General features: G+C 46.1%; 1 pseudogene across 1 annotated transcript; it reads left to right on the top strand.

Moving 5' to 3' along the window:
• The first annotated feature begins 224 nt into the window (after positions 1-224).
• On the top strand, positions 225-5,022 carry LOC147642487 (protein AUXIN SIGNALING F-BOX 2-like; annotated as a pseudogene). The gene is made up of 3 exons (XR_015267176.1): positions 225-1,765; positions 3,385-3,877; positions 4,026-5,022. The product of XR_015267176.1 is annotated as a protein AUXIN SIGNALING F-BOX 2-like (transcript).
• The last annotated feature ends 678 nt before the right edge of the window (positions 5,023-5,700 follow it).

The raw sequence follows: 5,700 nt of genomic DNA, 5'->3' as shown, positions 1-5,700 counted from the left end.
GACGTCAGGTCAAGGCTTGACCGATCATCTGATTACTTGAAATGCGCGACGTGGAGACTGCAGTGCTGACAAGGCGCACGCCACTGCACTGTACAGCCCCTCCCGACGCTTCGCATATTTTAAATCATTGCATTTGGGTACCCTACCCCCGTCTGCCCGCCGCTGCCCCTTTCTCCGCCGCCGGGGCCTCCTCTCTTTCTCAATCAAAAAATCTCACACAGCTCACACTCAACTAGCGCCCACCCGCCCACAACCCCAACACACACACACACACACATATGCGCACTTCACAAAACAGCTCTTTGTGTACCTTTTCTTCACCATTTCCTCCATTCCAACTCTCTCTCTCTCTGCATCAAGTTCTGAGGAACCTGTTGAGAGGCTTTGGGTTTTTGTGTTGGAGCGATGGGCGCTGGGCACCCACTGTCCATCATCATCATCGTCATCACCCTGAATCATGAGCCGCTAAGTTGAGCTTTCACCCGGCTGAGATCCTATCACGAACCCTAAATGCGCCCATGATGAGGCGGGGTATTCCTTCGCCATCATTTCACTTGTTGACGCAAATTTCTTCTCTCTCTCTCTCTCTCTCTCTCTCTCTCTCTCTCTCGGTCTCGTGTAATTCCACTACTGTAATCGTTGTTCAGGTCATCTCCATGGCCTAGCACATCAATGCTACATGTAGTAGATCAAGAGCTTCAGTAGCAAAGGGACAGAATACTCTGTACGTATGACTCCCCCTCTACTGCTCTCCATCAATGGCCCCTCGCCTTGCTACGGGCCTACGGCCGTCCTGGGTGAGACGTCTGTGTCACTCCTCGTGACTCGTGTGACCGTATGATGTGACAAGCTTTCATGAAGCCTGGTTTCTCTTTCTCTCTCGTCAAACCGCCCCACACACTACCTACAGCAGCAACAGCAGCAGTAGCTTCTCCGCTGTTTGTAAGGAGGGCCACGCTCCGCCTGGAGACCTCGGTAGCCTCGACTGGAACACTGTTTCTTGTGCTTTTGTCGTTTTCTCCGTCCCCCAGAGATTTCTTGCGTGCTGCAATCAATTAAAATCCCCTCTGCTTTTGCAGATCTTTGCTGGAAATCTCACCCCACCCCAGCCCATAGTCACCCACCCTTGCCACTGAGGTAACACCATGGTGAAGATTCATCTCAAAAGCAGGGCTGGAGTGTCTCATCAGGAAGCAAGACAGGCAGGCTTAGCTTCTCAAGAAGTGCAAGAGGAGGGAGAATTCTTCCCATTTTTGCTCTAGTTTATCTCTTTGAAGGGAAACCAGTGTTTTTTTGCTTAGATGAGGAAATCAATGGCTTGCTTCCCAGAGGAAGTGTTAGAGCATGTCCTGGCATTTGTGACATCTCACAAGGACAGGAATGCTGTCTCTTTGGTTTGCAAAGCGTGGTATAGAGAGGAAGCTCTGACGCGGCAATGTGTCTTCATAGGCAACTGCTACTCTGTGTCGCCAAGTGTGGTCACGCACAGGTTCAAGAACCTCAAGTCTCTCACTCTTAAGGGCAAGCCAAGATTCTCCGACTTTGGCCTTGTACCCTCCGGTTGGGGGGCCTTTGCAGACCCTTGGATCGCAGCCTTGGCACATGCCTACCCTTGGTTTGAAGAGCTCAGGCTCAAACGAATGGCCATCTCGGATGACTGCCTTGCTCTGCTCGCTGGCGCCTTCCCCAACTTCCGAACCCTGGTACTCACAAGCTGCGAGGGCTTCAGCACAAGCGGCTTGGCCCCCATTGTTGCCAATTGCAGGTAATTTTCTCCATGTTTGCACTTATATTCATTTGTTTGTCTTCCAAGATGTCCATGGCTATTGATTATGCCCTATTTTAGCTGGCTTTCGATTCCACATTGAGCTTGTGCTATTCTGCATAGAGCCTAGGAATGAAGAAGAAAAACCAAAATTGTCCAACAATCCAAATTTCCTAATGTTATATTCTGACATGCTATAATCACAGGTAAGGGCCAATATGAGATACCAAAGACGATTACTTGTGGCCAGGTGATTAGGATGTATGTCCATCTCTCTGCACCCTCCAAGCCATGACACATTCATCCCGATCTGTCGCTTATCTCTACGGCCTGCCATAAACCATCTTCTTGATTGGTCCTAGTGAGGGTTTTTTCAGTCGTTCTGGCACCATAGCAATGGGTTGTTTGGTGTTAGGGAAGTACTGAGGGATACAACACACCTTCTTTCAAATCCATTCGTAAGCTCCGTGCCTTTCTGTGTGCTAGTATTCTTTGGGCTCGTTTTTTCATCCATGCCATTGTGTGTTCTAGTTTTGCCCGATCAACAGCAGTTTTAGTCTCTTGCCGAAAGGGGTTTTGCCCAATCGCTTGGTCTCCTTTGGAATTTAAGAGAGAGTCAAATACGACCTATGAGAACAGATGGCGGTTTTAACTAGAATTCTGTTCGTTTTCTGTGAGAATCTTAACTAGAGTTCTGGTTGCTTTCCTTGTTAGGCGCAAGTGTGCGCATTGTAATATGCATTGCATTTGATGGGACAACCATTCGTGGGTGCAATGTTTCTATCATTGTAGAGGGGGCTCTTTTTGTTAGCTTTTGATGCTTCAACTTGGTTTGAGTTGCAAGAGCATACACAATCAACAACCACAATCATCCAAAACTAAGACACACCATTTGGTTAGAACGCAGTATTACATCAGATCCCCTTTATCCTACTTGCTTGGCATATGCCTAGAGATTCTTGCTTTGAGGGCCTCCATAGATCGTTTGATATGACCCTGATATGCCTTGTGAGAAATAGCGAAGTTACTCAGCAAAAGAGCCGTAGTTGCATTCTATACTCGTATGAAGAGTCATATCTAGGCCTGCAATGCATTCACGTACCTTGCGTGCATCGTATCGTATGGGGTGTTCGGCATGCCATACAAAATGCACAAGCCTCTGTAAAAGTCCTGTTCGTCCTATAGCTTATTAGGCAGCCCCTGTGCCTTATCCCTCTATCCCAAATGCTTTTCCATGCAGTGCTTATGCAATATCTATACACATGTTTTGGATATGGGGCGACATACTGTGAATGTACCTTATATTGACTGTATGTATTGTACGTATGTTTTGGTGGATAATAAAAACCATGTTGATCCTTCCAAAGAGTAGGTTTCAAAGGGAAAGGATCCTCCTATTCATGGTAGCTAGATCTGGCCAAGGGAGCTCTCAAAGTTGTGGTTGAGAATTCACCTGTTTTTCCTCGCGTTCCTGATTGCAGGGTGTTGGTCGGGAGAAACATGCATGGGTTAACAAGGGACATGCAAATGTGTATGATATTTTGGATTTTCTAAGCAATGATTTGCTCCTCAATAAACAAAGATGTTATGCACCCACTAATGCATTGTAGTGATTGCAGGCACTTGCAAGTTCTAGAGCTGCAGGAATGTGAAGTTGATGAGACTGGAGGATACTGGCTCAGCTGTTTTCCCGATTCCTTCGCATCTCTAGTTTCTCTTAATTTTTCATGTACCTCTAGTGAAGTGGATTCTGAAGCCCTTGAGAGGCTTGTTGCGAGATGCCCCTCTCTCAAGAGCCTCAAGTTAAACAACACAGTGTCGTTTGAACAGGTGGAACGCCTCTTACAGAAGGCACCACAGCTCACGGATCTTGGTATAGGATCCTTTTTTGCCAGAGAAGCCCTATGCATGAGATCATTTGAGAAAGCCCTTCTAAATTGTAAGGGGCTGAGGAGCCTTTCTGGCTTCTGGGAAGTGGCCTCTATATGTCTGCCATCTCTCTACCCGGTGTGTAAAAATCTTTCTTACCTCAATTTGAGCTATGCGAGCTCCATTCGAAGTACGGAGATGATAAAGCTCATCAGCAACTGCAAAAGATTACAGCGGCTTTGGGTTTGTGATTCTTAACCTTAATTCTTTCTGGTGCATGATTTGTAGGATGATGGATGTGATTACATGATGTTGCACTTGCATGCTGCTTGCAGCTCACATGTGTGGCTCCTTTTTTTGGAAGATAATACATGTGTGGCTTCCATTCTAGGTACTTGCTTCTGTCGGAGATGCAGGGCTTCAGGCGGTCGCCTCAAGTTGCAAAGAGCTTGAAGAGCTGAGAGTGTTCCCAACCACAGACAGCCAAGGGCTGCCACAGGCCTTTGTGTCAGAAGAGGGCCTTGTTGCCATTTCTGCTGGTTGTCCAAAGCTGACTTCCATCCTGTATTTCTGTGAGAAAATGACGAATGCAGGCCTCGAGATTGTTGCAAGGAATTCGTCCCAGATGACTTGTTTTCGCCTCTGCATCTTAGACCCAGTGATGCCAGACCATGTGACGAGGGAGCCTCTCGATGACGGCTTTGGGGCCATCGCCAAATGCTGCAAAAATCTCAGACGTTTTTCCCTCTCAGGCTTGCTCACCGACAAAGCGTTCCGTTACATTGGCATGTATGCCAAGCAAGTGGAGATGCTGTCCCTGGCATTTGCTGGAGAGAGTGATCTAGGCATGCAGAGGATCATCGAAGGCTGCTCCAAGCTTCGTAAGTTGGAGATTCGAGACAGCCCTTTTGGAGATCCTGCCCTACTCTTTGACATGCAGAAGTACGAGTCTATGAGGTCATTGTGGATGTCCTCATCCAGGTCACTGGTCAGGGTGCTTCAACGCTTGCCAAAGCCATGCCATCAGTGAATGTTGAAATCATCAGACATGATGATGATGCCATGGATCCTCGAGTAGACAAGCTATATGTCTATAGAACTGTGGCAGGCAAACGAGGTGATGCTCCTCACTTTGTGCACTTGTGCTAGATCGATTATAGTTCTTTAGCAAGCAAAGCGGTCACCTTGCCAGGCAGCCATATCTGCAGAATTATCCGGACACATCTAGTGATGGAGCACTGCACTATTTCGTTACCATGTTTCTCTCAGTTATTATTGGCTTTCTTTGTGTTGGGTCATCATCTTTGTGCAGTAGAGGGCAGGGGCTCGAAAGTGCTTGAAAGGATTTCTGTAATCTATATGTTCTGATGATCAATCATTTCCAAGAAGTTTGAGGGGGGGGGGGGGGGGGGGGGGGGGGGGGGTTGTGCACCTTTAAAACAATGTAATTTGGGTGAATGGTCACGATGCTGGCAAGGGAGGAGTTCAAGTTTTAAATACAAATGATAAAAGTATATCTCAAACAATGATTTTGGAAAAACAAAATAAAATCCTACAAGATCCTCCATATATATATGCGTGCTACTGGGCAGTTTGGTCTGTATTCACGTATACTACGTAGAAAAATTATGTATAACATAATTACCGCTGGAGTACAGAGAATACATTTCTTAAAATCGTCATGTATTATCTAAAATATAAATTTAGGTAAACTACGGTCTTACATACACAGAACGGTTGGCCACGTGGAGTTTGCTTGTAACCTTTGGAGTATTAAGGTTGGAACCTTCGTTAAGCTGGCCTACTTTTGCTATTTAAGACGTTGGGTGTTTTATAATTAATTAATAGCAAAAGTAGAGCTTGGGTGCTTTATAATTAATAGCAAAAGTAGAGGTTGTAGGGTGATTAAGATTGAGTGGTGATTAAGGTAGTGAAGAAATTTTTAAGTGATTTATCTAATCATGTGCTTAGATATTTCACATGCCACTTTGACACCTTCCGCTCTCCACGTCGTGATGGCGTTGCTCAATAATAAGGCACACAATGGCTACTTTTAACACCTGCTT

Source organism: Cibotium barometz, chromosome 1 (genome assembly GCF_041138505.1).
Source record: "Cibotium barometz isolate CiBa-2024 chromosome 1, ASM4113850v1, whole genome shotgun sequence".
NCBI classification, from domain to species: Eukaryota; Viridiplantae; Streptophyta; class Polypodiopsida; order Cyatheales; family Cibotiaceae; genus Cibotium; species Cibotium barometz.
This window is presented reverse-complemented; position numbering and strand designations above follow the sequence as displayed.